This window comes from Myxine glutinosa, chromosome 1 (assembly GCF_964187855.1).
Source record: "Myxine glutinosa chromosome 1, kmMyxGlut1.1, whole genome shotgun sequence".
Classification (NCBI taxonomy): Eukaryota; Metazoa; Chordata; class Myxini; order Myxiniformes; family Myxinidae; genus Myxine; species Myxine glutinosa.
In genome coordinates this window covers 354711308-354735332 of record NC_136261.1, presented here as the reverse complement: position 1 = coordinate 354735332, position 24025 = coordinate 354711308, and the positions used below count along the sequence as shown (strand labels likewise).

General features: G+C 44.5%; 1 long non-coding RNA gene across 1 annotated transcript; it reads left to right on the top strand.

Moving 5' to 3' along the window:
* Positions 1-12882: 12882 nt before the first annotated feature.
* LOC137413545 (uncharacterized) lies at positions 12883-14780 on the top strand. Its single transcript, XR_013622096.1, has 3 exons — positions 12883-12979; positions 13562-13757; positions 14614-14780. It is a non-coding gene; the product is annotated as an uncharacterized LOC137413545 (long non-coding RNA).
* Positions 14781-24025: the final 9245 nt, after the last annotated feature.

Below are 24025 nucleotides of genomic sequence, written 5' to 3'. Positions count from 1 at the left end.
GTTCTGTCATTCCACTGCCCCTGCTGACTGTGGATGATACGGACAGTGGAACCTTTGATCAATTTGCAGCGCCTTGCACAGCTCTTTTGTGATGTGTGCTGTGAAGTGTCCACATTTATTGCTCTAGATTTGATAGGGTAATCAATATCTGCAGAAGTATTCCTTCATTAAGCACTTCACTACCGTTGCAGCATCACATTGTCTGCATAGGTATGCCTCTACCAATTTCTTGAACATATCTACAATCACTAGCATGTATTTCAGCTGATTACATGGTGGCATATTGACAAAATCGAGCTGCATGTGTAGAATGGACCCATGGCGGTGAGTGAGCCCCTGCCTTCTGTTTTACGTGGCTTTTACCTGGGTTTTGCTTTTGGCATATCATATACCTTTGACAAAATCTTTCCGCTACCCCCACAAATCCCGAGGCATACCATGTCTGAAAACCTGTCTTCACCATTCCCCCCTTGCAATCCTGTGTCTGGGTTTTGGCTGCAGCCAGCCCTAATTCAGACTGTCTTTTCTTCCTCGCTGGCAGCTTCCTGTAGAGCCACCACGTCCTGGACGGTTGGAACTGTCTCAACTGTTTTAACTGTACGTTGAGGCATTTTATATTCAGTCGCAATTCCTGCTGCCTGTTTGGCTGCCTCGTCGGCCCTTGCTTTGCCTCTTGCAACATTGTCGTCTGCCTTCATGTGTGCTTTACATTTCACAATGGCTATGGCCTGCGGGAGCTGTAAAGGTTCGATGAGTTCTGCAATAAGTGCACCGTTTTTCACCGGTGTCCCTACTGACGTGAAAAAACCCCTCATCTTCCAAATGCCTCCGTATCATGTGCTACGCTCCATGCATACACAGAATCTGTGTAGATGTTGACCCTTTGGCCTTTTCTCAGATTTCATGCCGCTATTGCATTGGCATAGTTCTGCCTTCGGTGCCGAGAACGTGTCTGGCAGTCGAGCCTGCCCTAACACTCCATGGTCAGAGCACACAGCATATCCTGCCCGTAAAAAGTCATCTGGTGCCCTGGCAGCTGTGCCGTCCATATACATTACAGGTCTGGGTTGTCCATTGGTTCATCCTTCATGTCCTCACGTGAGGCCGTAGTGGCTTGAACAAAGTATTGGCAGTTGTGTGGTTTCCCGTCGTCGGGAGTCGGCAGTAACAAAGCTGGGTTCAAAGTGGAACATTGCTCGATAGTGATGTTTGACGCATGCATTAAAGCTATTTCGTTCTTCAATGTACGGACGGTTGTTAAGTGTTGCATCTTTGCCTGCAGCAGGATTGCTTGAACACAGGGTGGTGCTCTAACAATGAGCGGGAGTCCTAACATGATCGCTTCCGTATGTTCCACCGCCCATGCCACCGCGGCAACCACTTTGAGGCAATTCGGCAACCCTCTTGCTACCGGGTCCAGTCACGTGCTGTAGTAGGCTATGGGTCGCATATTATTCCCATGCCGTTGTGTCATAACTGCCTGGGCAAACCCCTCTTTCTCATGAACGTACAGCAGGAAAGTTTTATCATAATCTGGGAGTCACAATGTTGGTGCTCCCATCAGCGCATGTTTTAAATGCGTGAAACTTTGCTGCTACTCAGTCGTCCACTCAAATGTTGGTGGCGCTATTTTGAGAACAGCGTCCTGCAGGGATCTTGCTACTGAAGCAAAATCCACTATCCACTCTCTACAGTATCCCACAATTCCTCGGAATTGTCGCACTTGCCACTTAGTTCTGAGCCTAGGAATTTATTGGACTACTTCAGTGCGTTCACGAGTAAGCTTCCGCTCGCCCTTTCTATGGGTATGTCTCAGGTATACCACGCTTGGTTCACAGAATTTCAATTTGTCCTTGCTGACTTTATGACCTTTGCCTGATAGGGCAGTCAGCAAGGTAAAAGTATATTTCAAGCATGTCTCCTTGCTGTTCGCGCAGATTAATGTCATCTACGTACTGGATTAGTTTGGATCCCTCTGAAAGTTCCATGTGCGCTAAGTCCTGATGCAATGCTCAGGAAAACAAGGTGGGGCTGTTGCAGAATCACTGAGGTAGGACGGTCCAGGTGTATTGTTGACCTTCAGAGGTGAAGGCAAACAGGAATTGGGAGTCTGGGTTTATGGGGACTGTAAAGAAAGCTGAGCAAAGGTCTATTACCCAAAACCATCCCACTTCAGATGGATCAGCTGTTAGTATCGTGGCAGGATTGGGAACCACTGGGGTGATCCCTTCAATTAACTTATTTATAGCCTGCAAATCTTCCACAAAGTGCCAAGTCATGTTTCTGGCTTTCTGACTTGGAGGATTGGAATATTACATGGACTATTCACTTCCACCAAAATTCCCTGTTGTAACAGCGAGGCAACCACAGGAGCAATTCCCTTGGCTGCCTCAGGTCTAATTGGGTATTGTCGCAACTTGGGGTAAGGCCCGGTGCTTCCCACTGAGACCCGAATCGGCTCTGCCTGATGGATCCTCCCAACATCGTTAGCGTGTGTTGTCCACAGTCAGGGAGGGTGGTGGGGGTACCTGGTCCAGATCCTTCCATTTGTCTGGTGTTTGGAGTTTTCCTGTTCAAATACCCCCGTCACTTTGGGCCAACACCCTTCCCAACAGTAAGGTAGTCAGCATGTCGAGTCTAATCCCCAACTTCAGAGTCGAGGGATGGGTGTGCCGTCATCTGGTAGGTTTTGGTCTCCTGCAAGCAGCTTCAAGCGGGCTATTTGCTCTAATCTCCTGCAAGCCTCATCCCCTGGGATGAGGCCCTATATCCTCAGGATGGCGTCCCTTCGCGTTAGTCACCGAGATGTGCGGGGTGGAATTTTCCCTTATTTGGGTTAGATCCCGCTGGGCACTGGTTAGGTCTACCGCCATTCCAATACCTTCCTCTCCCATCTAGATTTTTCCCAGCTTCAAGTCCGATTGTTGGCCCAAGGCCTTTTCCACCCAGAGTTCCTAGTTGAACTTCTTGTTCTACCATGTTTCTAATGCCTGGATTGATGATTCTCCACCAATATACCTCTGGGGCCGGTTACATCAACACAGCCAGAACCTCTCCTCTATTCTTGTGAGGCATCTCTAGATACACCACCGAGGGAGGACATCGCACGACGCATCCCAATCTACAAGGTAAATCCCATCCCAGCAAATTCACCGGGGTATTAGTTGCGAATAAAAACGCATGTTGTTCCTCCAACGGGCCACATTGGACTGTCATTTTTTCTGAGAGAGGAATTCTCTCACTGACCCCTGGCACCCCTATTATTCTGACATGTTCCTCGGATGTGGGTGCGTTGGGCATTGCATTCGACTGCATGGTCGAGCGAGTGGCCCCAGTGTCTACCAAAAATGGCATTGTCCTACATTTTTAACACCATATTCAAGGTTGGCTCATCTGATGGATTTAGTGTCAAAAGAGGCAAGACTGGGATTTTCTCGCTGTCCTTCTGTCAATTCTGAAATCCTTTACCGTGAGGCGGTCCCCATCCTCCCCTTTTCTGGCCCTGCTGATTTTGGGGCAGTCTCACTTCCAGTGGCCCTCCTGGCCACATAGGAAACTTACGTTCCCCAGGATACGTCCTGCTCCTCGCCTATTTCCCCTGGCCTTGTACCTTTGTTTATCCTGACTGGGTCCTTGTGGCCACCCACTGGCTTCTCCACCTTCCCTAATGTGGCTGCAGATCTCTCCTGTGTGCCTGTAATGTCGGCCTTCATTTCAGGCTGAACAGCTTCCATTTGGGCTTGTCCCGCCTCCCTTTTGGCCATGAGGCTTTCCATCCTGGCTATTAAACCTCCTGTCCCTGCTCCGTGGGGGAGGGAGACATCGGAGTGACGGGAGTTGGGGAGGTCATCCTTCAACTTCTTGGGGAGGGTGGACTCGATGGCGAAGACAGCTATACAGTGCTTTTCATCAAATTACATTACATTACAATGTTTTCATCACAATGTCACTTCCGTTTCCTTGTTCCTCGAGCTTGGTTGGCCATTTTTGGACTCAGCCGAATTCCTCAAAGATAAGTACTCCCAGTAGTTTTGTCGAGTTTTTGCTCTTTATTTTGCTGTCTCTATGTTTATTGTAGGCTTCTAGTTCAGTTTTTGTCTTAAAAGTTGTGCAAATATGCATGTATTCATCGTACTTTTCATTCCTGGTTTTTGAGGCCTACATTTTCCTAGTTCGAGTCCACAATTGTGTTTTTTATCGTCTTTTCTCCCTACTTATTCAGCCTTTTTGTTTTCTCCCCAGTTACATTATTTCTGCTTTAAATTCCCTCAACTATAACCTCTATTTAGTGTCTAAAATAAATATACATCTATATTATAAAAACAGGAGTGTCTGGCTGTCCGCCCGTGCCCAGATTACTCCCTCAGTTTTGGGGCTAGCCCTGCAAACCTTCTGTGGAATGTTTTGGGGTCCCAGAAAATGTTGTAGGGTAGGTAGGAAGTTTCATAAGTTCCTCAATGAAATTATGATTTTGAAATTGACCTGATACCGAGCTACCCCAAATCTGGAAGTGAACACATGACGATAATGAGTTGGTTTGATAATACAGGCAGTCCCCGGGTTATGAACGCCCGACTTAGGAACGCCCGTACTTACGTACCGACCGCCATAAAGCCTATCATTAAAAAAATCGAGTTACATACAATGGTTCGTACTAACGAACGGGCAGACTACTTTACACGACGCTCAAAACACTGCGCGTTTTCAGCAGTTTGTTGGCCCAAGGGAGAACAACGCCAAGCCATTGTCGCCATTTTAAGTGGGATCGCGTAAACACTGTTGTTTGCGTTGTGTTTTGACTTTAAAATTTCGTGTGTTTACCCTCGTAATCATGGCTCCAGAGCGTAAATCTGATGCAAGTGATGGTGATACATCGAAGAAAAGGAAAACGATCACGATTGAAACGAAAGTGGAAATAATTAAGCGATCGGAGAGAGGTGAAACGCCAACAAACATTGGAAAAGTGTTAGGCTACAGTCGTTCAACGATTGGGACAATTATAAAGGACAAGGGGAGAGTAATGGAGCATGCAAAAGGCTCTGTCCCAATGAAAGTGACAATTATCATGAAGCAACGCAGTGGTTTAATTATCGAAATGGAAAGGCTATTGGTAATTTTGTTAGAGGATCAAAATCAGCGTAATATTCCTATTAGCCTTTGCTTAGTGCAAGAAAAGGCTCAAAGCCTTTTCAGTGATTTAAAAGCTGCACGTGCAGCAAGTGAAGGTGCTTGTGATGAAGAATTTGTTGCGAGTAGGGATTGGTTCAACCGTTTCAAAGGGAGGGTAAATTTACACAATATTAATGTGCAAGGTGAAGCAGCGAGTGCCGATGTAAGTGCTGCGAGAGAGTTTCCTGAAATGTTGAAAAACATTATTGAGGAGGGAGGTTATATGGCTGAGCAAATATTTAATGTAGACGAGACTGGCTTATTTTGGAAAAAAAAAATGCTTGAAAAGACATACATTTCAAAAGAGGAAAAAACTGCTGCAGGGCATAAGGCATCCAAGGATAGGCTAACGTTATTGCTTGGTGGTAACGCATCCGGGGATTGCAAGCTCAAGCCTATGCTTGTGTATCGCTCCCTAAATCCGGGGGCACTTAGCCGAATCATCAAGGCATCTCTTCCCATTATTTGGAAGGCAAACACAAAGGCTTGGGTAACAACAGCTCTCTTCGAAGATTGGTTCCTGAACTATTTTGTTCCTGCTGCTAAATGTGATTGCTTGGCCAACAAGATTCCTTTCAAAATTCTCCTTGTGCTTGACAACGCCCCCGGACATCCAAGCACTTTAGATGATCTTCACCTCAATGTAAAGGTCGTCTATATACCACCCATTACCACATCACAACTTCAGCCAATGGATCAGGGGGTCATAGCCTCCTTTGAGGCTTACTATTACGCCGGACCTTCTCACACGCAGTCAGCGCCACCCAAGATGATGCAATGACCTTAAAGGAGTTCTGGAAGAATTACAGCATCTACGATGGCATCTAAAACATTGCAGATTATTTGGAGGAAGTGAAGAAAAACCAACATGAAAGGAGTGTGGAACAAATTGTGCCCCCAATTCGCACATGCTTTTAAGGGGTTTACAGCTGAGGATATCGCCGAAGCCAGGCAAGCTGTGGTTGATATTGGTAATAATCAACGGCAGTTAGACATCTATGAAGATGATGTCTTAGACTTGCATGAATCCCATGCCGAAGAACTGACCAATGAGGACCATATGGAGCTGGAGCAGCAGATGATGGCATTTGAGGAAGAAGGCCGGGACCAAGAAACCCAGAACCCAAGAAGTTTTTGACGAAGGAGTTAGCTGAAGCGGCAAAGTTAGAGGAGCAAGATCATAATGCAGAGAGGTTCACCAAAGTTTTCCGGATAGTTACCGACGGCCTCAGCTGCTGCAAGGCCATTTATATGAGAAAAAGAAAAGCTCTGTTCAAGCCTCCCTTGATGTATACTTTAAGAAATTGACTCCAGAAGTAAACCCCCAATCTCCAGCAGCAGTATCAATCCCCGACTCTCCAGCACCAGGTCCATCCTCTCCAGCACCAGGTCCATCCTCTCCAGCACCAGGTCCATCCTCTCCAACACCAGGCCCATCATCTCGGTGAGATATATCAAGGTATGATCGTTTCAAGGTATGCAAGACATCAATTGGAACGAGAGTAAGTGTTAACCTTTACCAAGCTATTGTACATACAAATCCTACCAACCGGGGTCCGTTCGGACCCCACTGATATTTTCATTTTTTAGAACAGAAAAAAAGGAACACAAAAGACCTTTGCTTGTTTAAATGCTCTATTGGCTACATACACGTGAGAATAGCACAAAAATAACAGAATAGTAGTCAATGCATTCCTTGATGAGTCATTTGTTAGGAAATATCACTCACATTTTGCTCTTTTCCCAGCTAATATTGGCATTTGATGTGTTCTGAACTAAACAATGGCATAATCCTGTACCAAACTATAACGTGAAATATCGTCAACAAAATAAATTGATTATCTATCATCATGTCCTGCAGGAACATAGGTTTTGACTCTTTCAACTTGAATAGTCTGCCATTTTTGGATTTATAGGCATTGTTCGCACACAACTTGTTGGGTGCTGTGATCGGAACATACAGGCTTCCTGCATGCCCAACATTCCAGCCTAACTTTTCTGTCAACTTGACGAGGACACAGGCAACATCTTCTCCTCTTGGCAACACCCACTGCCTGTTGAGCCTGCTGTGGCTGACCAGGAGCTACTACGCCAACCATCTTCATTGCCAAATGGATCGGCGCGTGCAATGTTGGTATCAAGGACCCGCGCCGGACCTGTGGCATGATCAGCCCCTGTGCTAGTTCCAGCAGGAAGAGACGTCGTCGTCGTCGTCCCTCAGATAACTTCCACTCAGGAAAGTTGACTAGCCATATGTATGTGTTACACATCTACAACACAATATGGAATTGCCAATTTTTGCTGGGGTCAGTTTGGACCCCAGAATAAAAATCAATCTTACAACCTAATACCCTGCCAGCATCTGAAAGTAACACATGCCCTGAAGCAGGCTAGGGTAGACCAACAAACTCCTAAAATCTAGATACCAAAGTGCAGATAATAAAAATTTGACATACAAAATATACCACCCAGGGGCCGATCGGACACCCGTTGGTAAGATGAAGGTTAATCATTAGCTTTTCTTTTCTATCTAAACAGTTTAAGAAATGTTTCTTTAATGTTTTTTTTATACCTATAGATGTTTTAGGTAAAATATATACTATACTAGACGACCCATGACCCGTTGGGTCAGTCAGTTTGAATAGATATGAGAATAGAACTAAAGCGAACGCTGGACATCATCAGGGAGATTATTTGGGCCAGCAAGCCATAAGGCTCACCTCTCCAGCGTTCTAAATCACTTATCTGTGACACGTGATTTCGACCCTTATCTCCGATCACGTGTTTTTTTTTTGTTTGTTTTGTTTTTTTAGAAAAAACACGCGACCCGTGGACTACCACGATTTTGTTGTCAGAGGACACTTCTGATGACGATGTTCTTTGTCGACGATCCTCCATTTACATAAACTCGCACGTTCTCTTTCCTCTTCCCTCGACTGAGCGCCACATACAGCTGACCATGCTGGAAGACCGGTTTCTCCAGGTAGACCAGCACATTCTCCATAGTTTACCCTTGCGCCTTATGGATCGTCATTGCGAAGCAGGATTGTATGGGGAACTGGCAGCGCTGCAAAGGGATATCCTCAGCTTCCGACAGATTTAGTCGGATCCGAGGGAGCATTACAGTTTCGCCTTCAAACGTTGAACTTATGATCCTCGCAACTATAATATTTCGAAGCATGTCCTCAACAATCATGCGCGTCCCGTTGCAAAGTTTCAGAGGGTCCAAGTTCCGCATCAAAATGATAGGGGATCCTTTTTTGAGCTCGAGGTTGTGCGGCGGCAATCCCGAGACTTCAACGGAATATAGGAATTCCGTTGGGAAGTGCGTCGCATCAGTACCCTCAGTCACACTGTTGAACGCAGCATACTCCTTGCTAGCACCAGGGAACCTTGTGATGCATCTTGAATTGATGTTTCGCATCATATCGTTGAGGGGCACTAATATAGACCTTGCTGAAAAAACCTCCATCGGATTGGCGAATGATGGATATATGGTATCGATGCACTCATCGAGCCCACTCGCTGTCAGCAGTATATCCTCTGGCAAATCTATCTCATCATCCGCATTTTTCTCGATTCTATCCTCGCCGATGTAGAGCAAAAATCTTGAAAACTGCCCACTTCCGTTGGTCAGTCGCATATTAGTTCTCAAGTGAAACATTCCAAAGCTCTGCCATAAGTAGGACTTCTTTATGCACGCATTCTCAACGTCAGCATCACACCCTCTTTTCACCACGGGCAGAAGTTGACGGAAATCACCACAGCATATCGTCAAGATCCCTCCAAAAGGCTCGTCTTTGTCACATACATCATGCAACGTGCGATCCACAGCCTCGAAACTCTCTCTCCTGATCATAGGACACTCATCCCACATAATGAGTTTTGTACTTCGAAAGAGGTCTGCGATAGTGGAATTTTTATCGATGTTGCATACGCCATCTTCCCTCGGTGTCAGAGGGATTTGGAACCTTGAGTGCGCTGTTCTTCCACCAGGCATGAGGGTAGCAGCTATGCCAGATGAGGCCACCGCAAGGGCAACTTCTCCACTCGCTCTCACTTTAGAGAGAATCAGGTTAATAAGAAACGTCTTCCCTGTGCCTCCAGGCGCGTCAATGAAAAATCATTGATGACTGATTCATGCGGATGCAACCGCACGCAAAGTCATAGACAACTCTCTGCTCATCATTGAGCAGAAGCTGCCTTTCGTCTACGATTCGCTGTTGTTCCTCCGTGTCGTATTGGAGTTCTCTCAGTAGGTGAATGTTGGCAATCCCTTCATGACGAAGAACAGTCGTTGGAGTCGGCAAGTGAAAATGTGCAACAGTTCTGTTCAACAATTGCAGTTTCTGCTGCAAATACGATAGAGCCAAGTCATGATGGCGCTCGTTGATGGCAATATTGGGATCATTTGCAGATCGTCGATGAGCTAGAAGATAATCTTCAGCCATAGCGTCCTTGAAACGTTCCCATAGATCCAATGGATTGTCGACTTCACTTTGTGTGAGGAGCACAACGAACAAATCCCTCATGGGTCTGGGAAGGCGTGTCCTCTCAGCATCCTCCAGAGTCTCACGCCAGACAGCGTCTCCTTGCAGCAAACCCATTTCTCTGCAAGCGTCTTTGAATGTGGGTAGAATGACATTATCACACGTTCTCAGGACTTCGAACGAAGTCGGCCCTCTCACGTGGTGGAGGAGTAGTCGGAAATAGTGCAGGTCACCAGTACGCAGCGAAACAGTGTAAACTCGTCCCAATATGTCATCCTCAAACATTCCAGGGTTGCCCTCCACCGGTCTGCCCTGTTTTCTTCGTTGCCATCTCTTCTTGGTCCATGTATAGAATCTCGGAACATCCACGTACAACAGTGTCTTAGCGAAATGGTCACGTCTGCAAAGATCCATAAACTCTGTCAACGTGGTTTTGGCCATATTGGGATTATTTCTTTGTTCACGAACGTTCCCAGCAAAAAATACCTGTTGTTCATTTGGCAGATGTACTCCTAAATGGATAACGGCCGGCTTCCTGTCATGGACTGAGAATCCAAGAATGGAGGCAACAGCCTCTGAAGGTCCAATGTATCTACCCGTCAAGTACTCCATTATCTCGTCGTTTGTGCGCAGTGCATACGTAGCTTGATCGCTACCTTTCATGGCATACTTAATAACATACTTGATCGACTTTATAGAGCAGCATATTTCAACGTTGATGTGGCAATCAAACGTTTTCAGGAGATAGAGATTATGGGGAACAACCCACTGATTTGTAACAGGTCGTCGTTGCCTCCCTTCTTGGTGCCCTTCAAATCCTCCCATTTCTGGGGATCTTCTTCTGTATATGGGGTACGAATCGTCTCCGCACCGTGTGTACGGAGCATATGACCGCGGGTATCTGTGTCTGCATGCTCCATTCTTCCAGCATCCAGTTGCTGTGGAACAATATGGACCATGGATCATGTGCTTCAACACCAGTCTGTGTCCCTCTGGATCTTCATCGGGATCTGGTATTTCAGCTTGTACAAATCGATCATAGTCTTGTGGTCTCGGCTTTGAAGCTTCATCGAGCCACAGCAAACAGTGTATGTGAGGGAGACCTCGCTTTTGGTACTCCACACACACAACGTGAGCGATACAGTTCCCGAAGAAGCCTTCTGATCCAGTGAGGTATTTAATGAACACCGTTTTCTTCAACTCGAACACTCTCGCAATGAGATCCGGTCTGTCATTCTCACTTTGGTGAGGAAACAGGTTATTGGAGATTTCAGGCCACTTTGGATTACACGTCATAGTGATGAAGTAGGTCACGTTACCATATTTTCTTACGTACATCATGGCATCTTGACATCGCTCCATCATATACCTCGGCCCCCCTACAAATGTCGATGACAGTAGTACGCGGCGTCTGATGTTGGACAAATCGTCATTGTCATTGAGAGCATCAGTGAAGCCACTGTATGTAGCAGACCTCAGCGATGCCTGGTTCAGTCTTATAAACGCCAATCTTGTGCCTTCCATTTTGGCTGCCATATCAACAAGATACTGCTGGAACAGACGCCCCCCTCTGAGGAGGTAGTTGAACTCATCCTCGTGGTTCATTATTCGGTAGGAGTAGTATTTCATGGCAGTCAATCTCCTGCCATTGGTCATGTTCATTTCGGGCTGCCATCCGTCATCTCCGAATGGGAGAAGAAGAGAACATACTGGAGTGCGTCGTAAGAACGGTGCAACTCAGAAATACTTTGCAGCGCTCCTCCTCTTGCTTTCAATACAATGTGACGCGCTGTAGCTTGAGGATCGACAGTATTCTTCACAACGACACCCACTTCATCAGCGATTTGACCATTGAACCTCCTCTCATGTTCACCAGCTGGTCTCCTGTTGGGATCAATAAGAACGAACGCCTCTGGCAAATTGCCTATTTCCTCGCGTGCCATGCGGAACGAGTGAACGTAAGGATTCACTTGTCTCAGCACGGTCTCTAATGCTCCAACTACATCACGGTGAATACCAGCATTGGTGAGTATCCGCATCCTCAACTGTACGCTGTCATGTGGATCTAAGAAATAAATTTGGAGGAATTTCGGTTGTTCATCCGCATTTGGCAAGAAGGAACTGATACGATGATGTATTTGACCCTGAATTATGACCGATGGGCTCCATGCACCATGCCGAGGAGAAACTTGGCTTCCTCCAAATGATGTCATTTGAAATAGACAGTTGTATTGTCTGATGTTCCTGCGGAATTCATTCGCTGTGGGTCCATCGCCGGCAAACAGATTGTGTAATTGATGGGGTAAAGGTCCCAGATTTCCCAAGGACACCTTTCCATTCGTGCAGCAAAAATGAGCTGTTTCACCTTGGAAAAGAAGCGCTCTACAATGTGGACAAATCTTGTCCATCGCACCGACGTCAGCAGAAGTGAAATTTCTTGCATTCTGCGCGTTTCTCTGCCTTGTCTCAAGAACTTCCCTTATCCTATCTCTTTCTCGCTGCTCCTGAAGACGCTGTGCCATCTCCTCTGCAGATTCCACATCTCTCCTCATACGATCTCTTTCTTGCTGCTCTTGATGGCGCTGTGACGTCTCCTCTGCAGATTCCGCATCCCTTCGCAAGCTGACTCTCTCTCGTTCCTCCTGAAGACGCTGCGCTCTCACCTCCTCCGTCTCAGCACTCCTTCTCATCCTTGCCCTTTGTCTTTGCAGCTGAAGGCGCTGTGACCTTTGCTCAGGCGTTTCAGCATGTCGTCTCTTCCTTTGGCTTTCTCGTTGCTGCTGAAGACGTCGTGATCTCCCATCGTCTGTTTCAGCACCCCTCGGAGATACTGCTTCCGCACGAGAACTTGAAGGAATGTTGCTATTCGCGTCCATAGACGTGAGGTGTGATTCGTTGTCCGCGTCCGTAGCGCCGTCGGAGGGTTGATACGACATTCTTCCTGCAAATAGTATTGTTTTTGTGCTATCGTTTTGCCGATCATCAAATGACAAATAAATTACATTGTGACAATTAAAGATTTCAAATAAACCTATTTAAAGTGTATGCGCATCACGGAGGTATATAATAAACCTGGAGAGCCAATGACGGCTGTTGGCTGAAGCTAGCGGAAGTTGCTTGGCGGCCATATTGGGAAGCCGATTGTGTCTGCGTCCGTGTTTGATCTCACAATCAGCTGATCTCACAATTTCTGATTCATCTTGGATGCTTACCGACTGTAAGGAGTCTTATTTGTGAACGCGCTGTTTCAAAATGCCACAGTGTGTTGCATTTGACAGCACAAATACCTCAGGGAAGGCCTCCACATGCACATTTCACAAGTAAGTGACAAACCGCGATCGCGGGTGTTCTGCTTTTTCAGTTTTTGGCATGGTCACGGTGGTGGGGCTAGGTAATTAAGTTTCAATGAAGTTTCAATGAAGTTTGAACACTGTGTTTGAATTTAATGATGTTAGACCACGCGCAGGGTGTGCAATACGACACAGATCTCAAATATAACTGTATTGTGTATTCACTAGGGCTATGTGAGTATGTCAGACTGATGTCTGATTGACTCATTCATTGATTCAGATTGAAGTATCGAGATTGACTCGTCAGCTCGTGATCATTGTCAAGTGATTTAATTTGTGATGAGCTTAACTTAATTGTCCAGTCTACTACTGTCAGGGTTTCCATGCCCTCCTGTGTCACTCGTGAGCAGAAAGAGCAAATGGGGGTTACTTGTGGAAGGTATGAAAGTCCGACACATGGCAAACATTAGCAGATGAAGTTGTATTTAACTATACATATGAAACTCAAAATATTATTTTGATATGGAGTCGTTTTGACTCGGATGTTTTGACTGCCCTCTGAGGTTTTGACCCGCAACCACATTTTGTGAGCACAATGTATTTTGTTTCAAGGTTTCCAAAGGATAAGGACTTGTGCTCTCGATGGACATCTGCCCTGAGAAGGGAGTCCTTCTACCCCACCCCAGGCACCACAGTTCTGTGCAGTGATCACTTCAATGAGAGTGACTTCGACAGGACTGGTCAAACCGTCCGACTGAAGCCGAAGTCCGTCCCCAGCTGTTTCAACTTCCCAGCACATTTAAAGAAGGTAAACTATGCTATGTTGGTATTCCACCTATGTTAGGTTGGTATTCTCCATACAGTGGTGCCCACTTAAAGTCATACCGCTTATTTGAATATCCCGTCTATAGTCCTAGAATAGTGAAATCCAAAACCAGTTCCTATATAAACTATAGTGAATCTTCCCATGTAATGTCATAGAATAATGTCATATCCCACTTAATTTCATAGTCAAATTGCTCACAATTGATTCCAAGCATAGTTATTTCCCAATTATTATCATACCTTCCTGTGGCCTCGCTCATTAACTCTGCCATCTGGCTAGGCGGCAGTCATGCATGGCTGATTATCACACCTACAAGTCACAAGACTGAATTCATTCTCTGCATACATTGATCCCACAGAAAACATCGTTTCCATTCTCAGGGCCGCCGCCATTTTGAATCCTGCCCATTGGAATATCCCGGATATTGCCATAATTTCATCCTGCACAGGGGGTATGATAATAAGCGGGCTCCACTGTATTATGTTGGTATTCCACCTATGTTATGATAGTAACCCATCACATGCCATGTCTGCTGCTTCATATGCAGCTCCTAAGACATAGTTTTATGGAGAACAACTCAGTTGCTTTTTTTTAAAATTAGAGCTGAGCCGAATCCCATTTTGTACACTTTCTTGGCATTTCCCCCCCGAAGCTTTGTTGTAATAATATTTAACAAAATGTTTAGTCTTTGAAACAATGTTACAATACGTCCAACGCAGTCACATCTATTTCTAATTAGAACCCCAATCTAATGAACGAAGCTTCTAAGCATTCGGCTCAGCCCTAAAAACAACTTAATGAGTATTAATGGTTCACCTTTTCTTTTCTTTCCAAATAGGTTACAGTTTTGAGGAAAGCGCCAGTGGCCAGGTCTGTCATCCAAGAAGATACACCAGAACCTCAAGCCACTACTCAAGATCCTGAACCTGAGGCGGGACCCTCATTTCAGACCACAGATCACTCCTACTCCGTCACAAGTCCACTGGTATTGAAGCACAAGCTCGATGAAGCAATCCACAAGCTGGACAACTTTCGAAAAAAATTAAAAGTGAGTCAGCAACACAACAGAAGGTTAGCCAGAAAAGTGGAGTCCCTGAATACCATCGTGGAAGACCTGAGGGAGAATGGGATGGTCACCGACAATTGTATTGAAATGCTCAACACAACATTCTCTGGTGTGTCAAAAGCTATTGTGATCAGAATGCTGAAGAACAAAGGCAGCGGCACTTCATTTATTCACCTTCATGAGTTCACCAACACTTCATGTAAATATTTAAACTGTAAAAGATGTGTTGCATGAGATGTCTATATCTCCGCTCCATTATTCATGTAACAATTACCATGTCCTGCTGAACGTTCCATTGCAACATGTAAGTCTTGTATGTTATGAATAGCAAAAACTTCCGAAACCCAAGAATTGTGTGGGTTAACTACATGACAGCGTTTCATGTCATTTATGTGACTGACTCACTGTTGATGTGTTGCTGACCCATGTCAGTGTAGAATAAACTCTGGTTATCATTATATCTGCGTGGTTTCTAACATCTCGGTAATAGAAACATACACATCTTAGTTACAATATAATGACTGAATTAAGTAACATCATATAACATGACAACACATCAGATCTTTATATTGAGGAATATTATTGAACAAGCCAAAGAATGGCAAACGACGATGTACCTCAATTTTATAGATTTCTAGAAAGCTTTCGACTCCTTTCCCAGAGAATGTCTGGGTCATAATGAAGAAATACAGCATACCCGGAAAATTAGTGAACCTTGTAAAAGCCCTTTACCAAGACTTTCAATGTGCGGTCGTCGACCAAGGTGAAACAACAGAATGGTTCAACGTGAAGACAGGAGTTAAACAGGGGTGTAACATGTCAGGATTCTTATTCCTACTAGTGGGTGATTGGGTCATGAGAAGAACGATAAAGAACACCGAGCAGTAATTTTGGGCACTTTTTTTTCAAACAAGCTCGAAACCATTGGATTCCCCAGGAAAAATGCGTCTAGAATCAACTTCAAACTTAATGAACCCCATTTCCTTAAAGAACGGGATTCTGAGCCCGAATATCAGTTCAAATATTAGTATTCTATATTAATTAAATAGTCGGCGGTCCTTTGCTTTGACAGGCTTTGTTTACAAAACGATCGGCTTCCCAATATGGCCGCCAGACTATTTCCGGTGGCTTCACGGCGGCTAATGCTGCGAGGTGGCGAATTGGCTCTCCAGGTTTATTATATACCTCCGTGATGCGCATATAAATAATAAAAAAAATCGAAGAAATATCTCTCGGTAATTTCCTGAAACATTTTACTTCCGGGTAATAATGTTGAATGAAATAACGAAGATATATACTGTATGCCTGTTATTTTAGGCGGTGTATTTTCGTATATCAACGTGGCGCGATTTTTAAAATATATCTCTGCAATTTCCCGTGTGTGCGTGAATGTTCTCAATTATTTCTTTTACCGAGTCTAAAACCATCGATAAAAATGAAATCAGATGGAAGCGGTAATAATAAAAAAAATCGAAGAAATGTCTCTCGGTAATTTCCTGAAACATATTTTTGCCGATCATCAAATGACAAATAAATTACATTGTGAAAATTAAAGATTTCAAATAAACCTATTTAAAGTGTATGCGCATATAAATAATTTAAAAAATCGAAGAAATATCTCTCGGTAATTTCCTGAAACATATTTTACTTCCGGGTAATAATGTTGAATGAAATAACGAAGATATATACTGTATGCCTGTTATTTTAGGCGGTGTATTTTCGTATATCAACGTGGCGCGATTTTCTTCCCGTTTTTTTTCAACCGAGTCTAAAACTATGTTAGCGACTGTGAAAAATGAAACGATATATCGAATTTGATTTGAAATAAAGCTGGGAGAGAGAGCAAGACACCACGGGCCTACAAAACAGGCCTCAAAGCTATGCGAGTTAATAAAATGGTGGATATTACTACTCTCTCAAAGGGGTAAGCCACGCCCCCGGACCGATCGAATGTTACACACAAACACGCAAGATTTCAATTTTATAATTATTTAGATATAGATATAGATACTAAGACAAACATTTGACTAATTGACATTAGATGTGAACCGTACGTAACTGTTCCGACTTACATACAAAATCGACTTACCGACAGACTAAAAAACGGACCTTGTTCGTAACCCGGGGAATGCCTGGATCTCAATGCAAACGTCATTTAACACAGTATTTTGTTATAGTATCAATTTATGATTGGAATGACATTTGGAATTGAGTGAATGAAATTATGATTTTGAATTTCCAACCATACGGTACTGCTCCATATCCGGATGTAACGTCAGCACATATATACTGAAACGCAAAAGAAACTTACCACCTTTGAAACCTTTAAATATAAACAATAACACTGCGTGTAGTAAATGTGTGAACTTATTTGTGGACAATAGTGTCCTCACTGTCAGACAAAACGGTCACGGATGGTCACTTGAACCTTCAATGGTCACTTCATAGCACAGCTGTTGAACAGCCGTTTTGACTGTCAGTGATTAGCCAAGGGGTACGGGATGATTTTAATGAGCTGCACGTGATGTCTTGATATTGGCTTTAAAAAGGCCAGTGCAAAATGGGCATTTCAATCAACATGCCACGATTGTCAAGGGATTAACGGCAGCGTGCCCTGGGCATGCTGCAAGGCGGACTGAGCTACCGTGAGGTGGCACGTCGCCTTGGCTGTTCACACCAGACGATATCGGCCCTGGTGGACAGAGACACCCTCCACAACTCTGCAGATGACAGACCTCGATCAGGGAGGCCAAGAGTCACCACTGCAAGGCAGGACAGGCAGATGGTCCGAAGTCACCTGCGGGATCGATTCCGTCCAGCATCCCGCACTGCGGCAGAAACTCCGGGGCGTGCAAACCCACGGATCTCCAATGATACTGCACGAAGACGACTGCATGACTATGGTCTGACTGCCAGAAGACCATACAGAGGCCCATGACATGTCATGGGAAGACCATCCCCATGACAACGCTCACGTCTCTGATGACGGCTGCCCATCTCCGCAACCGACAGAGATGGTGCCAGCAGCATCAGCGGTGGACCTTGGCGCAGTGGAACGAGGTCGCTTTCAGCGATGAGTCAAGGTTCTGTGTGGACAGTCCTGATGGGCGTGAGCGTGTCTGGAGAAGAACTGGCGAGCGATATGCCGATTGTTGCGTGCGTCAAGCCAACAGGTGGGGTGGCCCAAGTGTGATGGTGTGGGCCGCCATATCAGGCCGGTACAGGATGCCACTGGTGGTTGTGGATGGGAATCTTAACGCCCAGCGGTATGTGGAAAACATCCTGCGACCTCATCTGCTGCCATTCCTGCTAGACCACCCAGAACTGAGAACCTTTCAGCATGACAACGCTCGTCCCCATGCTGCTCGCTTTACCACTGCATTTCTCCAAGGCGAGAACATCAACATCATGCAGTGGCCTGCGCTCTCACCTGACCTGAATCCCATAGAGCACCTGTGGGATGAGCTTGGGAGACGCGTAGTTGGCAGGGCCAGGACACGGGCAGAGCTGCTTCAGACATTGAGGACTGAGTGGGACAGAATCCAGCAGCAATCCATCCAAAGACTGGTAGGCAGTATACGCCGACGATGCACTGCCTCTATCCAAAACAATGCTGGCCACACACGCTATTGAAAGGGGACTGACATTGCACCCTGTGCTGTTCTGTACTGTAGAACAAACTGATGAGATGGTGTATCTTGGTCAAAAACTTGACATGTCATCAATAAAATGCCAATGTTTCAATTAGCAATTGTTGGTTTGTTTTATTTTGAACTGTTACAATTTTATTACATTTCAAACAAGTGGTAAGTTTCTTTTGCGTTTCAGTATATATATTTTTGTACACAGAATCGAGGCTCGTGTAAGACCTAACACATTAAACATGAAAACATGCACGTATACTTAAAAACATACAATAAAGGAAGCAGGAGACAAGAGGGGGGGGGGGGGGGGAGAGAGGAAAGCATACAAGCACAACAGTAGAAAACAGGGACGTCGGTAGATCTGTGGAAGGGAGCGGGCTGGGGGGAGGTGGTGGAAAGGGGTACACAGTATTTTTTAAAAAAAAATTTGTATTTAAGACTTTAAACAAAGGGCAAGATGTTCGGGGTAAGCAGGGGATGAAATAAAAAAAAGAAAAAAGCAATGCAGCGAAAGAACGAACATAAACAAAAGACCGACAAGATGGGAAGCCTCGAGGAACAGGCCACAAACACGGCGCAAATATGATTTTGAAATATTATATGATTTTCGAAAACATAATTTAAATATTTGTTTATGTCACGAGTGTTGGTAAAAGTTTATTTTTTATCTTAATGCTATTTAATTTGTGATTTGTGTTATGCTGGTTTAAATTGAGTGAATACAATTACAATTTTTACAAACTTCCCTGCAAATGTCTGCTGCTTTTCTTCTGCTCCAATTGGTTCTTCTGACCATGTGCTTGTTGAAGTGGATATCTCTCTGGCCATTCTCAGAGAGCCTCCTCAGCGTCGACGAGTCTGGCATTTCACTCAGGCTGACTGGCACGGTCTGCAAGCAGCCATCAATCATCTGGACTGGTCTCCCATCTCTACTGCCTCTGACATCAATTCTTCCTGGGAATTCTTCCAAAGCAAACTGCTCTCTCTCATGCACAGATTTATCCCATCTCATTTTCAGTTGTCTTATTCTTCCTCCATCCTTGGTACACTGAATCTTGTGGTGAGGCAGTTGCCCTGAAACAACTTGCCTCCACCTCCTGGAAGGCAAATCCAACGGAAGGAAATCTCATTTCCTTTCACAAAGCCCGAAACAAGTGTGTGTCCACCCTCAGGAGAGCCAGGAAACAATATCTCTCCGTTCTCAAGACAGAACTCTCTTATCTGTCTCCCTCTTCCAAATCCTGGTGGCATCTGGTCAAATCTGTTTCTGGTGTTTGTTCCCCCTCCATCCCCATCCTTACCTCAAAGGGCTACACAGCTAACACTGCTTGTGAAAAAGTTGAATGCTTTTGTTGAGGCAAATTGTTGAGGCAAAAATGTTGAGGCAAAAGTGCCTCAACTCTGTGTTTGCCTCTAAATCTTGTGTAACAAACCCATCCCTCTCTGTACTCACCGTACCCAGTTGTACCCAGCTGCTCCTGGACTCTGTGTCCTTCTCTCCTGATATGGTGGAGAACTTTCTGTCAAACCTCGACTCTGATTCTGCAACTGGATCAGACCACGGGTTGTAAAATCCTGCTCTGCCGCTCTAGCACACCCTCTCTCTGTTCTCTTCACCCTCTCTTTTGCTCAAGGTAATCTGCAATCTGCTTAGAGAGCAGCCAACATTACCACTTTGCACAAAAAGGTGCAAAAATAGATCCTTGCAACTACAGACCTAAAAGCCTGCTCCCTATCATCAGCAAGGTCATGGAATCCATCATTACTTCTGACATCAAATCCTTCCTCTTCTCCAATGGCTTGATCTCTGATCATCAATTTGGATTCAGACCAGGTCATTCTACTGGACATGCCGCTTCTGCTGTCTCAACAAGGGATGGAGGTCCTCGATTACAAACAGGAAATCAGAGTTGTCTCCCTTGACATATCTCCCACCATCGATACGGTCTGGCACCCCGCCATGCTCACCTAACTCTCCTCTTATTGTATCGATGGAAGTCTCCATGCTTGGTTGGTGGACATTTTCTCCTGTCATAGTCAACGTGCGGCCCTGCATGGAATTCTCTCATCTCCCCTTCCTGTTTAGGCTGGAGTGCCTCAAGGCAGTGTTCTGGGCCCAATGCTTTTTCTGGTCTTCATTAATGATCTCTCCGACTCTCTGGAAAATCTTCTCTATCTTTTTGCTGATGACTCCACTGTCTGCCGCTCCATATCTCAACCCTCATATCGCAGGCAGCAGCCTGTCCAGTCTCTGCAGACCTGGATAACATCACAAACTGGTCAAACAAGTGGAACATATCTTTCAATCCTGACAAATCTCATACTCTCAGTTTGCCTCTCCGAAAAGACCGTCTGGACAACCCTCCCATCTACTTCTAAACAATCATCTCAAAGAAGTTCTGTCACTCAAGCTTTTGGGTCTCACTATCTGCCATGATCTTTCCTGGGAAAACCACATTTCCAAGATGGCCTCCAAAGCCAGTCACCATCTGGGCATGCTCTGTCTTGCAAAGTCCGTTCTGGGCACTTCTGAGCTCCTCGCCAAATCCAGAGCTTTAATCCGCAGCTCAATGGAATACTGCTATCCCCTCTGGGCTGGTGCTCCTGCCTCATACCTAGCTCGCCTTCACGTGGTTGAAACCAAAGCATTCAGAATCATTGGTATCTCCCATGATGAAGCTGATTCTGAGGGCCTTTTGCTCTCACAGCGCAGGCAGGTTGGTGGTCTTTCTGTGTTCTACCGACTCTTCTTTGACCTTGCTCCGCCTGCTCTGTATGTTCTCTGCTCCACAAATATTCCTGCAGGATGCACAAAATATTCGAGCAACCCTCTTCTGGTGAAACCTTCACTCTTCCAATCCTCTTTTCTCCCACCTCTGGAACAATCTCCCACACTCTCTTCAATCCCTCTCCTCCCCCCAGGTCTTCAACACAGCTGTTCACCACCATCTCTTATCTTCCCCCATCCAAAACTTTGACCTTTTCTATCCCCATTTAGACATATAGACCTTAAATTGCACCCTTTAGACCCCTTCAACCTCTTAAGTCCGTTTGAGATGAAACTTTCAGGGTAGGAGAGACACCCATGTAGAATGTTTTTGTGATGTCTCAGGGCACGTCGTATGGCAGCCATCTTGGATTAAATGCAAATAATTAAAATTGTATTTATTGGAAAACGTTGAATGGGATAATTTGAAACTTTGCACATTTTCAACTACTCCTAAAGGCAAACAAGAGCATGATAATGATGACATAATCGTAGGTATAAACCTGCCATAAATGTTTTAATCGAATTCCTTATCCTAAAAAATCTGAAATTGCATGCACATGATCGAGGACCCATTTGTATTGAAATATTAAATTTATGAAATCATCGGTCTCATGGTTTGGCAGCCATATTGGATTTAACCAAAAACCTTAAAAAAACATTTCTCAAATCACTGAAGCAATTGACTCAAAACATTATGAGTGTCAACGACCAGGCATGGTGACTAAAAGTTGATCAAGAAAATGTCATCACTCACATGGTGTGGCAGCCATATTGGATTGATGGAAAATATTAAATCATTATGTCTCAGAAATGCTTAACCTACTGATGTAGAACTTTACAAATGTCATCTAACACTATTTCTGCATACAGTTTGAAAATGATGACGGCGTAGGTCACGTGGTTTGGCAGCCATCTTGGATAGAAAAATGAACCTTATCTGATCAAAACGAAACTTCACAAATGTGATTCCTTACCCATACATATGCAGAGTGTACATTTTTGATATATGTCACGTGGTTTGGCAGCCATATGAGCTTGAAAGCCGATATATAACCCTCCCCCCCCTTCTCCGAAACCGCATCACCGATCGATGTGAAACCTGTCATGTCTGGTAAAAATGTGATACTTGAAAACAACTGGAGGGATTTCAATCAAACTTGTTTATCTTAAAGACAGTCAACGAGGGCATCCACCCGTTGTCACTGGTAGGGATTATGCATAGGCATACTGGCGATGCAGACAAATTGCTCCAGTTTTTTTTTTAAAGCGATTCTTCCCCATTGAGAGCAAATGCCAAAAATGATATTTCGAACATTATTTCAAAAAGTTCTGGATGGGTTATGAGAAAACATTGTGGATAAGTTAGGCAGGTGAGAAGAACAAGCCAATTCGATTTTGGTTAATTTCTGGATTCAGATCCGGCCAATCAGTGGGATATGAAACGTAAACTGTTCAGCCTGGTGGACGTATCCACTCTCGTGACTGCCGTTCTATTTACTCCCGCTAGGGAGTAATGCATTCGATCGTGTCCGTCCGTCCATGTGTGTGTGTGTGTGTGTATGTCTGTGTGTGTGTGTGTGTGTGTGTGTGTGTGTGTGTGTGTGTGTGTGTGTGTGTGTGTGTGTGTGTGTGTGTGTGTGTGTGTGTGTGTGTGTGTGTATGTTCGTGTGTTCGTGTGTTGTGAACAAGATATCTGGAAAAGTTCTGAACGGATTTGGATGAAAGTTGGTGGGATGATTGCTCTTGGGATAAGGAAGAATTGATTAGTTTTTGGTGAAGCTCAGGATATTATTCCGGATCCAGGAATTTTTTGAAGGATTTTTTACCATTAGAAGATAGGGCTCATTTTTTTTTAACATTATCTTCTCCTATATATTCTTCTATATATTCTATACACAGTATATTCTTCTAGATCTATATATATAAAAGAAAGTTTTTGTTTGTTTGTTTGTCTGCGCAAGCTAATCTCCTGAACGGTGAATAAACAAAACGTATTATTCCAACTTGACCCACGGCGGCAGTATGCGCTCTACTGAGTGGCGTTCTAGTTTAGCATATGATTTTGTCTTTAAATACATTTATGGGTATGTTTACGATGTCTTATGACATCACGAGAGAGTTTATTTGTCTATTTAGTCTTTGTCTATTCAATGAAGTTGGTTTTATAACTACTGTATTCGAAAAATAAGTTATGAAGTTTATTTGATTATATCATCTTCGTGGGGAGAAGAGATCAAGTGGGTCCAGCGATGTCATTTCATTACTATTCGTCACCCTCAATGACGTCACATAAAGTTTACTTTGGCAAAATGCATAACATAAAAATTCCTGTGAAACCTGTAATATTCTGTGAATTTTCTTACATTTTTACGAGGATACATGTCACCTCTTATTATTACACAAGGATAACTTTTGAAAAACATATTACCTTTTCCCCCAAAACTTGGAAATTACTGGAATTGACGAACTAGGAATACGCCGATGATAACAGCTACAACATCTGTGAGCTTAGGAAGTGAAACGGGGGGAAAGAAAAATCAGGCATATATCACTGTTGTTTTAATTCAGAATTATTCTCACAGATCATCTGGTTGGTTGTGCGCAATCATCAAACACTGGAAAGTCGAATGACACTTGGTAGAGCACATACCTAAGCCAGGCTGAACCATTTATGTTGTGCATCCCACTGATACCACTACAGGGGATATATACGCTTTACCTCTTGACCTCCGGAAGTAACGCTTATCCGGAACGGGATCTGCACCAAAAT